General features: G+C 35.2%; 2 non-coding genes across 2 annotated transcripts; both read left to right on the forward strand.

Moving 5' to 3' along the window:
• The first annotated feature begins 10,908 nt into the window (after positions 1–10,908).
• LOC136042456 (U5 spliceosomal RNA) lies at positions 10,909–11,020 on the forward strand. Its single transcript, XR_010621313.1, has one exon. It is a non-coding gene; the product is annotated as a U5 spliceosomal RNA (small nuclear RNA).
• A 1,436-nt stretch (positions 11,021–12,456) lies between these two features.
• Positions 12,457–12,621, forward strand: LOC136042453 (U1 spliceosomal RNA). Its single transcript, XR_010621310.1, has one exon. It is a non-coding gene; the product is annotated as a U1 spliceosomal RNA (small nuclear RNA).
• Positions 12,622–13,441: the final 820 nt, after the last annotated feature.

Below are 13,441 nucleotides of genomic sequence, written 5' to 3' on the forward strand. Positions count from 1 at the left end.
TAATTTCCGTTCGTTTTAAGTTTTAATGTCGCTCCTTACTTTCAGTTAAAAAAAACTAGTTTTTTTTTATTTTATTTCTGAACGTTTTTGAATTAATGCATGTTGCTATTGACTCTCCACACGTAAACTATTCAAATGAAATTTGCATATTAATTCCTTTTTTGGCTAAATGGCTTTCTCTTAGTTCTAATCATACGATTCTGAGAAATATGGGATGGGGAAGGAGGCCTAGTTGCCATGCAATTTTTCGGTTACATAAAAAGGCAACTATTAATTTTAATTTTAACGAATTTTTTTATTAGCAAAAAATATACGTAACTTTAGAATTAACTTACGTAACAAACATTTATATTCTTTAATTTTTATTATGTATATGAGGGGGTTTGTACCCTCGTTAATACCTCCTTCTTTACACTAAATCGTGAGTATTGTCCCAATTCTTTAAGAAAGACCCCTGAATCAGAAAGGCCGTAGAATAAGTAGTTGAAATTACTAAAAATACTTTAGCATAAAGAGCAAGGTATTTATTTCCTCCTAAATACCTTGCTCTTTATGCTAAAGTATTTTTAGAACCCCTCATATGCGTAATAATCTCTGTTCGTTTTAAGTTTCAATGCTAGTTCTTCCTTTCATTTGAAAAAACGTTTTCATGTTTATTTTTCATTGTTTTCTTATAGTAATGCTAGAGAATCCTGCGCCCTTTTCATTGAATTTTTCTTCCCCCATGACAGATTCCTCCAAGGAAAGATCCTCCAACATAGCCCCCTCTCCTAAGCCCCACCCCCAAACAAAATAAAATCCCCCTGAAAACGTCTGTACACTTCCCAATAACCATTACTATATGTAAACACTGGTCAAAGTGTGTAACTTGCAGCCCCTCCCCCAGGGATTTTGGGAGAGTAAGTCATCCCCAAAGAGATAGTTATTATGGTTTTCGACTATGTTGAACAAAATGGCTATCTCAAAATTTTGATCGGTTGACTTTGGGAAAAAAAGAGCGTGGGAGGGGGCCTAGATGCCCTCCAATTTTTTTGGTCACCTAAAAAGGGCGATAGAAATTTTCATTTCTGTTAGAATGAGCCCTCTTGCGACATTCTAGGACCACTTGGTCGATACGATGACCCCTGGGAAAAAAAAACAAAAAACAAACAAACAAATAAACACGCACCCGTGATTTGTCTTCTGGTAAAAAATACAAAATTCCACATTTTTGTAGATAGGAGCTTGAAACTTCTACAATAGGGTTATCTGATACGCTGAATCTGATGGTGTCATTTTCGCTAAGATCCTACGATTTACCCCCTTTTAGGGGGTGTTTCCTCCTATTTTCCTAAATAAGGCAAATTCTCTCAGGCTCGTAACTTTTGATGGGTAAGACTAAACTTGATGAAACTTAAATATTTAAAATCAGCATTAAAATGCGATTCTTTTGATGTAGCTATTGATATAAAAATTCAATTTTTTAGAGTTTTGGTTACTATTGAGCCGGGTCGCTCCTTACTACAGTTCGTTACCAAGAACTGTTTGACAAGGAGACAACTTGACTCAGTAACTAATTACATAAAAAAACAACAAGTCTTTCAACTGAAAGTAAGGAGCGACATTAAAACTTAAAATAAACAGAATTTATTTCGTATATGAGGGGATAATCACAATTCTCAACACCATGATTTTGACCCTGAAGTTCTTCAGCACCTTAAAAAACAAAGACTTATTGTTCTAATTAAACAACCCTGGTGTTTCACAAGTCTTTCTTTAAAAATTGGGGCAAAATTTAAACTTAAGCGTAAAGAGCGAGGTGTTGAGAGGGGAGCAACTCTAATATACAAATAACTCACGTTTGTTTGAAGTTTTAGTGTTGCTCCTTACTTTCCGTTGAGAAAAAAACATTCTTTATTTAACTTCTAATCATTTTTTGAATAGTGCCAAGATATCTGGCTCTGCTTCTATAGGAAATTCCCCCCCCGAGGAAATATGCTCCCCGTTCGTTGTAGTTGAAGGGTCCAAAAATTGTGTCTGTAAGGAAGACCCCCACCCCAACCTAAGACTCTCAGGCCAAGGGTCTTAAGTTGTACCCTGAGGGCATAAAAGGTTCTCGTAGAGAGGGTGATCATATCTGATTTGGAGGGGACTCATTTGATTGGTAATCAGAAGTTCTAATGCCCTCTTTAAGAGCCAAAGTGATCAGAGCGCGGCTAGACATTGCTTGTGGAGATATATCCGCAGGTATAAATTGGGATATGGTACAATTTATTTGCCTAGACTAAATTTGTCTTGAAGTTGTGGCAACACTGGCCCTCAGACATTTGCAATAAAACTTATATATACTTTCTGAGATCGCTTCTACTCACAGACTATATAGACACCAGTTGCGCATTTACTTTTCAAAAGCAACCCAAAGCTATCTTCGCGACAATAATGGGCGCTCTGTCCAAACCATACACTCTTGCAGTTGGAAACTGGATTCCGAAGAGGCTGATAGGTCAAAACAGAAATTACCGTTTTCATTCCTGGAATACAGCCAAGATCTTTCCGTGCTGATAAGATATGGGAGCGCTGGAGGTTAACGCTTAATCTAAAGATGTATGCTGAAATTGAAATCTTTCTAAGAGCAAGATACGACTCCACTCAACTGGCGTCTATATAGACAATCTATAACTATGAAACATATCCAGGGTAATTTGAATGGAATGACTAAAAAAACACAATGGGCAATCTTACAATAAATTTTTCTGCCACACAAATTGTTGGCAATCGCCCAATTCAAACAATTACTGAAGATGTATTTACCCCAACAATCAGAAATAGGGCCAAAGCCCCAGCTTCTCAGGAATTCACATTTTTTAACAATGCAAGAACACCCTCAGAATTGCTTCTGACTATATCTACATTGGAGTACACACGGCTCTTGTTAATATTCTCCGAGTTATCTATAAGTTTCTCACTAACACGTAGCATTTATATAATTTGTTAAAACTAACAATATCCCTTGGCTTACGCCAGAATAAGATGGAAATGAAACAACACCAAAAGTGTACGTATGCCGGACATCCGAGTCACAGGTATGATCCTCGGATTAACCGGCAATTCAAAAATTAATTATCTTATAATTGTCAAAAGGAATAATATACCTAGTCAATATACACCGAGTGTATATTGACTATGATGTAAAATTTCTTATATATATGTACCGTATATTTTGTCTACATTTGAAAGCTACAAAACAATAATCATATATCAAGCATATTTATCAATGTATGTAAATTATTTTTCATTGAATAATTACATAAGATGAATAACTTCAAAACATATTTGAGCCATGAGAAAAATTAAATCAACGAAAAAACGGTTAAGATGACGGTGAGGGGATAAGCACGCAGAAGCTGTACTGGAGTTTTCTGTGGAGAATCTCCAACTTTAAAGTTATATAAGGAACTGAAAATTTTCTAACAAGGAAAAATTTGCAAAATTTGAAATAATTTATCCGAATTCTGTTTAATTTGCCATTATTAAGAAGGGAGAAATGACCTGAAGCATATAGGACAGAATGATTACAGAAACTAGAATAAAGTTTGGCCAGCGCCCGTGAATTATACTTCCCTCTATTTGCAACAATCTTTGCACAGCCAATCTAGATATTTTTACTTATTAAATAAAAAAAACTATTTTTTTTAACTGAAAGTAAGGAGCGACAGTTAAAACTTAGAAAAGAAATTACTCCATATATGAAAGGGACTGTTCCCTCCTCAAGACCCCGCTCTTTACGCAAAAGTTTGACTCTTTCTCTGAACTCTACTTTTTAAAAGAGTAAAAAACTTTACCGTAAAGAGCGAGGTGTTGAAGAGGGACCATTACTATAAGTAAACACTGGTCAAAGTTTGTAACTTGCAGCCCCTCCCACGGGGACTGCAAGTTACAACTTTCTATTTGCCTTTTGTCAGAAAAACACTGAGAAATACAGACATAATTTGTCTTAATCCTTAAGCTGGCTTAAATCTTATACACAGGTACATATAAATTGTAATAGGCTCTTATACCCACACCACTCAAGAAGTGAAGTTGGGTTAATCCTAATGAAGATACCTAAGAAAGATAAAAATAAAATAATTTAGTAAGAAAATGGTACGTGTATTACAGGGCCTTATCCAGGTTTTTCTCGGGGGTGTTTTACACAAGAATTTTTTCGACGAAGGTACACAAAAAAAAACAACTAAAAAACGCATAAGAAATTTGTTTATAACCATTTTTGTTACACTTTTAAGAGTCAAACAAACATTTCGGGGGGGGGGGGATCAAATCTCCAAACCCCTCCCCTGGATACGGCCTCATAGTATGATATAGCCCTGATCATTCAAGCTGTCCATACATTGACGCATTGCAGAACTATTTTTTTTCGTTAGTTTCTTTCAGCTTGGCTTAAGGTATAAAAAAATGAAAAGTGACTGCGAAGTAAAGCGAAGTCCTTTCAAATACAGGGCCTGATTCGTCCCAATCGTGCTCTATCTGACCTGGCTGCTCAAAAGGACAAGACAAAATTCTGGAAAAAATTTCCAAAATTTCCTTTCAAAAATTTCCTTTCAAAATCAATAGATTTTCAATTTCACCTGAAATATTCGTTGCTTTTGATTTTATTAATTAAAGACAACAATAATTAAAACAAAAGTGAGAATGATCTTGAAATCTAAAATGAGCATTAAAAATATATCATATAATGCTTAATTTAGGCATGAAACAATCAAAGATTGTTATACATGAATTAATGAAACTCAGAGCAAACAGAAATTAAAATGAATAATAAAACACACAGATAATATATGCTTTTAAGAATTAACAGATGAATCATAACACGGACAAAGATTAAAATGTTTAATGTAAAGTATACCACTACTGCTACTAGCAAATCACTGCTGCACCAAGCCACCTAAGGTCAACAAAAAACAAAATCGAAAAGAAAAATATAAAATTTAATTTACATCTAAGGTCATCACAACTACGCACGCTCTTCCTCCCTCCCAATCAGTTCAATGCCTCCATTCTTACACCCTCCCAGGAAGTTTTCATTTCTCTCAATGCTCCCTTGCACCTCCCTCGTACCAAAACCAAGGGTGACGAAGAGAAATTACGAAACATCTAAATTCTGTAACAGTAAGCGTAGCTTGTACTTTATAGAATTAAATAAAAAAAAACAAGTTTTTTTTAACTGAAAGTAAGGAGCAAAATTAAAACTTAAAACGAACAGAAATTACTTCGTATATGAAAGGGGCTGCTTCCTCACCAACATCCCTCTCTTGACGCTAAAGTTTGACTCTTTCTCTCAACTCTTCTTTTTAAAACAGTAAAAAACTTTAGCGTAAAGAGCGGGATGTTGGTGAGGAAGCAGCCCCTTTCATATACGAAGTAATTTCTGTTCGTTTTAAGTTTTAATTTTGCTCCTTACTTTCAGTTAAAAAAAATTTGTTTTTTTTTATTTAATTTCTGAACGTTTTTCAATCAATGCATGTTTTGATTTTGGCTCTCCGCAGAGGAATAATTAAAACAAAATTTGCATATTTATTATTTTTTTTTTGCTAAGTGACTTTCTCATAATTTTGATTGAATGAGTTTGAAAAAAAAGAGCGGGGGAGGAAGCCTAGTTGCCCTCCGATTTTTTGGTTAATTAAGATAAAGGCAACTAGAACTTTTAATTTTTTACGAATCTTTTTTTTAGTAAAAGATATACGTAACTTATAAATTAGCTTACGTAAAGCAGTTTTGTATTCTCATATTTTTATTACATATATGAGGGGGTTCGCCCCCTCGTCAGTACCTCGCTCCTTACACTAAAGCTTAAATTTTGTCCCAATTCATTAAGAATGACCCCTGAATCACCAAAGCCGTAAAATAAATAATTGAAATTACTAAAAATGCTTTAGTGTAAAGAGCGGGGTATTAGGAGGAGGTGAGCTCCTCATATGGGTAATAATTTCTGTTCGTTTTAAGTTTTAATGCTGCTCTTTACTTCCAGCTGAAAAAAGTTTTTTATATTTCTTTTTTCATTGTTTTTTTTTTTAATAATGCTAGTAAATCCTGCGCTCCCTTCATGGAAATTTTCTTCCACCATGACAAATTCCTCGATGGAAAGCTCCCCCAGCCTATCCCCCTATTCTCAACCCCTCCCCCAACCAAAAAATTCTACTGAAAATGCCTACACACTTCCCAATAACCATTACTATATGTAAGCACTGGTCAAATTTTGTAACTTGTAGCCCCTCCCCCAGGGACTGTGGGGGGGTAAGTCATCCCAAAGACATAGTTTTTATGGTTTTCGACTATGTTGAACAAAATGGCTATCTCAAAATTTTTATCCGTTGACTTTAGGAAAAAAATGAGCGTGGGAGGGGGCCTAGATGCCCTCCAATTTTTTTGGTCACTTAAAAAGGGCACTATAACTTTTCATTTTCGTTAGAATGAGCCGTCTTGCGACATTCTAGGACCCCTTGGTCGATACGATGACCCCTGGGAAAAAAAAAAAAAAAACAAAAAAAAAAAAAAAAACAAATAAACACGCACCCGTGATTTGTCTTCTGGCAAAAAATACAAAATTCCACATTTTTGTAGATAGGAGCTTGAAACTTCTACAAAAGGGTTCTCTGAGACGCTGAATCTGATGGTGTCATTTTCGTTAAGATCTTACGACTTTTAGGGGGTGTTTCCCCCTATTTTCATAAATAAGGCAAATTTTCTCAGGCTCGGAACTTTTGATGGGTAAGACTAAACTTGATGAAAATTATATATTTAAAATCAGCATTAAAATGCGATTGTTTTGATGTAGCTATTGATATCAAAATTCAATTTTTTAGAGTTTTGGTTACTATTGAGCCGGATCGCTCCTTACTCTTTACGCTAAAGTTTGACTCTTTCTCTCAATTCCTCTTTTTAAAACATAAGAAAACTTTAGCGTAAAGAGCGGGGCGTTGATGAGGAAGCATATATATATACGGAAGTAATTTCGGTTCGTTTTAAGTTTTAATGTCACTCCTTACTTTCAGTTAAAAAAACTTGTTTTTTTAAATATTTAATTTCTGAACGTTTTTGAATCAATGCATGTTTTGATTTTGGCTCTCCGCAGAGGAATAATTAAAACGGAATTTGCGTTTTTTTTTTTTTTTTTGGCTAAACGGCTTTCTCGTAGTTTTGATCGAATGATTTTCAGAAAGAAAAGGAGCGGTAAAGGAAGCCTAATTGCCCTCCGATTTTTTGGTTACTTAAAAAGGCAACTATAACTTTTAATTTTTTACGAATATTTTTTATTAGTAAAAGATATACATATCTTATAAATTAGCTGACATGACAAACTTTTGTATTCTTATGTCTTTATTACATATATGAGTAGGTTCACCCCCTCGTCAGTACCTCCCTCTTTACACTAAAGAATAAATTTTGTCCCAGTTCCTTAAGAATGACCTCTAAATCACAAAAGCCGTAGAATAAATAGTTGAAATTACTGAAAATACTTTAGCGTAAAGAGCGAGGTATTAGGAGGAGGTGAGCCCCTCATATGCGTAATAATTTCTGTTCGTTTTAAGTTTTAATGCTGCTCCTTACTTCCAGTTGAAAAAACTGTTTAATATTTGCTTTTTCATTGTTTTTTTTTAAATAATGCTAGAAAATCCTTCGCTCCCTTCATGGAAATTTTCTTCCCCCATGACATTTTCCTCGATAGAAAGTCCCTCCAACATATCCCCCTATTCTCAACCCCTCCCCCCAACCATAAAATCCTACTGAAAATGCCTTCACACTTCCCAATAAAAATTACTATATATAAGCACTGGTCAAAGTTTGTAACTTGTAGCTCCTCCCACGGGGACTATGGAGGAGTAAGTCATCCACAAAAACATTGTTATAAGGTTTTTCGACTACGCTGAATAAAATAGTTATCTCAGAATTTTGTTCCGTTGACTTTGGGAAAATAATTGGCGTGGGAGGGGGCCTAGGTGCCCTCCAATTTTTTCGGTCACTGAAAAGGGGCACTACAACTTTTCGTTTCGGTAAGAATTAGCCCTCTTGCGAAATTCTAGGAACACTTGGTCGATATAATCACCCCTAGGGAAAAAAACAAAACAAAAAACAAACAAACAAATAAACACGCATCCGTGATCTGCCTTCTGGCAAAAATACAAAATTCCACATTTTTGTAGATAGGAGCTTGAAACTTTTACAATAGGGTTCTCTGATACGCTGAATCTGATGGTGTAATTAACATTAAGATTCTATGACTTTTAGGGGTGTCTTCCCCTATTTTCTAAATTAAGCCAAATTTTCTCAGGCTCGTAACTTTTGATGAGTAAGACTAAACTTGATGAAACTTATGTATCTAAAATCAGCACAAAATGTGAATCTTTTGATGTAGCTATTGGTATCAAATTTGTAGAGTTTTCGTTTACTAATGAGCCGGGTCGCTACTTACTATAGTTCGTTACCACGAACTGTTTGATAATAACCTCATATATGCTAAAATAAAACTCGCAAAAAAAGTGAGTAAAAACATTCTTCCCGCAAGGATTAATTATCTTAATAAGGATTAATTATTAAGGCCACTTAATAATGCATATCAGAGTAATTTTGATCATGTTTATGACCTTATTTTTCCTTAAGAATCTCGATTAGTTCAACTACACCTTATTCTTCCCACTTGGTAAAAATCTTATATATAATATAAATATGTACCCCATAAACTATGGGGAAAATGAACTTAGGTTTTTTTTTTAGATTACCTTAATACATATGATAGAAATTTACAGTTTACCTAAGAAATTAAAATTACAAATAAAATCTCATTCCTAGATGTTCTAATTATTCGTAACTTAGATGCACTCAGTTTTACTATTTACAGAAAACCAACACAAAACAACAGATATTTACATTTTGAATCAAACCACCCCCCCACAAGTTAAAAAGGTGTCGTAATATCTCTCGTCAATCGTGCCCTAAACATTTCTTCTGATTCCTACATCACAGCTGAACTAGACTTTATCAGGGACATACTTTATGGAAATGGGTATCTTCTTTTATTTATTAATAATACAATTAACCGTAGAGTGAAAAGACACTCCCATAAAATCAACGATAATTTACCATGTGAGATTCCCGATAAGCCCCAACACATAATTTACCTCCCATATATCCCAAAAATCACTAGAAATCTTAAAAAAGTATGCACACAAAACAATCTATATGTTTTATTTACCAATAATTTGAAAATCATAAATCTCCTAAATTCTGGTAAAGATAAGACTCCAGTTACTCGCCAAAGAGGTGTCTATCAAATACCATGCGACTGTGACAAATTCTATGTAGGGAGAACCCACCAGAATTTCGAGAAACCCCTACAAAAAAATAAAGATGATATCACCAAAGCTCTGAATTCTACCATTACTTCTGTTTCTTTTGATTCTGCTTTAAGCAGCCATGTTTTCAAAAATCCTAGCCACAAAATACTTTTTAAAGAATCCGCCATTAGGCATAAAGCGAGTAGTTCGAGAAGCAATTGAAATCAGACTTAAGATTAATAATAATATTTCCTTAAATAGGGATTTAGGAGAATATTCACTTAATGCTCTATACACAAATTTAATTAAAAATGACCTTACGAAATATTATAAAAAACCAATGGATATTGACACAGAGCCTGTCACAAATAGAGCTATAAGATCAACTGCGAAAAAAGCTAGGCTGGCAATAAAAACGTGTTTTTAAGTCATTTTCTTTCAGTTCAATGAATTGCCTCGTTTCATAGCAATTTATTTATCAGTCCTTGTTGAACTTCGCCGAGGTAAGGATGCTGGGGCCATTTTGAAAAACTGTTCATTTTAGTTTTATTGATTTTATTCTCTTGTAAGTTGTTTTTTCTTATTTGTATTGCTGAGGACAGCCCTTGGACATAGGACCGAAATATTCATCTTTCCACTGTCTTAAAAAATTCCCTATTGTTCTTCTTGGTTTTGGAGTTTGTGATGGAAAGGCAGTGTGGTCCTTGTCGCTATTTACGTCTCGCTCTTTTCAAATTCTTAAATCACATTTGACTTAAACAGGGGACTTGAACTTTTGATTTCAAATTGAATGATTCTCTCCAAAGTTTATAAAACCACTCCTACCTTAAAAGTATTATATATTATTAATGGGCCACTATCATAACTTATAGTACTTGCCCCGAGGGCTGGAATGGGGGGGTATCAAACCCAAAACCATAGTTATTTTATATTTAGAATGTTAATTGATTGAATTTTGATTGGAAGCATTAGGGGGAAAATGACATAAAGTAGGGAGGGTAGTTGCCACTCTTGAGCCTTAAAAAGCGAACCAGAACTTTCGATTTGAAGTTGAACAAACCTTCTAAACTGATTGAATTCCTGATGCATTTTGTTTTTGAAAATACTCCGTAATTATCACATACTGATTTTTAAATTTAACTAGGAATCGAATCAAATTGCTGAAATTTAAATTAAGTCACAAAGGCTAGTCTTAAAAAGTGAAATGCCCTTGGTCACCAAACATTTCATCAAGTCAATTGCGTTGGCAACATATCAGACTAAGAATTTCTTCTCTACCGCTAAGCTTCTTGGAATATTTTAATAGGGGGGCCCTTTGGCTACAGCAATTTATCGACCATTCAGCTACATTACAATTATCTTTGGGCCTGATTACTGAATATTTATGTTAATTTCTGCAGATGTAGTTTTAGTAGTATGTCATTAAAGTTGCCCATGAATTGCTGTTCATTGAATATGTTTTCGCAACATATGATTTTTTGGCCCGTATTTACTTGATTGAACATTGAATTTCTTATTGCTTTCGAACCTTGTTAAAAAAAAACACGAGGATTTACTAGGATTTATTTTTATATACCCAAGTCAATCTTAGCAATTTTCATAGCTTTGACCTCTCCTCATATCGAGTTAATCTTTCGCCTCTTACTAAAGATTGCAGTGGGGAGGGGCACTTGATGAGTCTTAACAAATTTTTGAATGCTGAAAGGCAGACTAGTCTACACTATTGTTGTATGTTTTAATGTTTCAAGATTACTTATCTAGATATTATTCATATATTATCTTACTTATCAAGATATTTGGGTTGTCAGACAAGTAACCCTGGAAAATGCAAGATAATTGAAGTCATTTATGAACAAAAATCCAATCTTTTCAAAAATATAAAACAAATTGTGAACTTATGGGCAAATAGTAAAAAGGAACTGTAATTGTGAAATATGGCAAGACTTCCAAAGGTGTCTAAATAAGCTATACTTACAGCGAAGTAAACGTGATTACTATTGTTAGTCGCCTAGTTGCCTAAAGCACTTCAGTTGAAAAAGTGGCTGGCTAGATGTTTGTTGTTATCTTTTGCAGGTGACATCCAGGGAAGCTACTTTTCAGCGGGTAAGGGATGCTCCAAGGCACTCTTGGTTTGGTGCAATAGTGTGCCAAGTCCTAGGCGCTCTTGAGTCCCGAATCTCTTAGGGCCCTCATTCCTCCCTCGTCTAGGAACCGTATTTCCATTCCAGTTTAGGGGATTCCTCTAAAATGAGGAGTTTTGAGATCTTACAGGGGCAAATCCTTTCATTTGGGGATTCCATTGGTTTCTAGATACAATACTCAGTCTGGCGGGAGAACACGATTCAAGAGACGATTCTCTGTGTGAAGAGAAAAGAGAATCAACAGGCGATTCTCCATGTGAAGGGAGACCAAGAAACGGGTCTCTGAGGAAGGAGAAACCTGGAGCCTAAATGCAAATATAACACAAAATCCTTGTGATTTACCACCTCAAAGTTTTATATTCGTTGATACATTCGGGGAGTCTGAATTATTGTATTCTAACAGCTAAACTAATGATTCCTCGGTCTGAAATGACTGAAATACATTCTACAACATATTTTGGCGCAAGGAATGTATGTGGTCAGGACTGGCCCTTTTTTCTTTTGCAGGCCTTCCTCCAGAACCGTCCTAAATTTTACACAAGTCTATTTTGCCTCCAGAGGGAGAAGACCAATATTCGATAAAATGGCCGAAGCGACTTTTTTTGGCCTCAGGCGGCTTGGCTCTGCAGTGAGTTGTTGATAGTAGCAATGAATAGAGCCCCCCTATGATTGTTAGAGAGAAAATAATTGGCAAAGTCAGTAGAACTGTCACTAGGTTCTCAGAAATTAAAGTTTCGACTTTTCAGTCAAATTGATAAGAGAGTGAGAAACCCCTGATTTTCTTTTCTCAATAAGGTAAACTTGCATTTAAACGATCTAGAGGCGTGCATATGAAAATGAAATGGGGCATTCCTATTTTCAAAAATAATTCAGAGACTTGATTCACTGCTGTGAAAAAAGTATTGTAAAGCTACATCTGTTTAATAAATTAAAGTTTCTGAGTGGCATTCAAAGCAACCGGATTTATGTCGAAAGACATTAGTAAAATGTTTGACTCTGAAAAATTCCTACTTACCTGGCTAGAGAGCTACCTTGTTCATGAAGGAGGCGCTCACAGGGTGAGGCCTTTCCACTGCAGTTCGGATTGGCTGACCCCTGTGATTACCCCAAATGGGGGTAGCTCAACAGCGTAATTTTATGGTAGTGGGGGACTGCGTTCGCGGGGACGCCTCTACACATTAAATAGGTTTCTTCCTTTGAGCGCGCACTATGTTGCAATTTGAGACAGAAACGTCTCAAAAGTCAAACCCATAATAAAATATGTTATACGTAAGTGTGTAAGACGACATTTTCCGCAGCAGCACATGTAATTTTTGTTTTATTTATTCAAAATATAGCCTGCTTTAATTTACGCTATAAAATATAGCTTATCAGAGAACCCTACTTTAGAGGTTCAATCCCTCATATATAAACATGAGGAATTTCGAATTTTTTGGTCGAAAACAAGGTCACAGATAGGTGTTGATTTGTTTGTTTTCCCCATGGGTGATCACATCAGACCATTGATCCTAGATGATCGGAAGAGGGTTCGTTTAATAGGAAATAGAAAGACCTAGTAGCAAAGTTTTCTACCCAAAATTTTGAGATAGCCATTTTCTTCAGCATGGTCTAAAGATCTAATAATAATAGTTTTGAGGATGACTGACCCCTCAAAGCTTCTGGGGGAAGTTTTTTCTTCGCACAAAAAACACAAATTCCACATTTTTGCAGATAAGAGCTTTAAACCCTACAGCATGATTCTCTGATACGCTGAAAATGACGGTGTGATTTTCATTAAGAACCTATACCTTTTAGGGGTTGTAAATTTAAAAAAAAATTAAAAACACCTGAAATACTTGCAACCCTTCCCCCAGAAGCTTTGAGGGGACAAAAAACACAAATTCCACATTTTTGCAGATAAGAGCTTTAAACCCTACAGCATGATTCTCTGATACGCTGAAAATGACGGTGTGATTTTCATTAAGAACCTATACCTTTTAGGGGTTGTAAATT

Source organism: Artemia franciscana, unplaced genomic scaffold (assembly GCF_032884065.1).
Source record: "Artemia franciscana unplaced genomic scaffold, ASM3288406v1 Scaffold_1304, whole genome shotgun sequence".
In the NCBI taxonomy this organism is placed as follows: Eukaryota; Metazoa; Arthropoda; class Branchiopoda; order Anostraca; family Artemiidae; genus Artemia; species Artemia franciscana.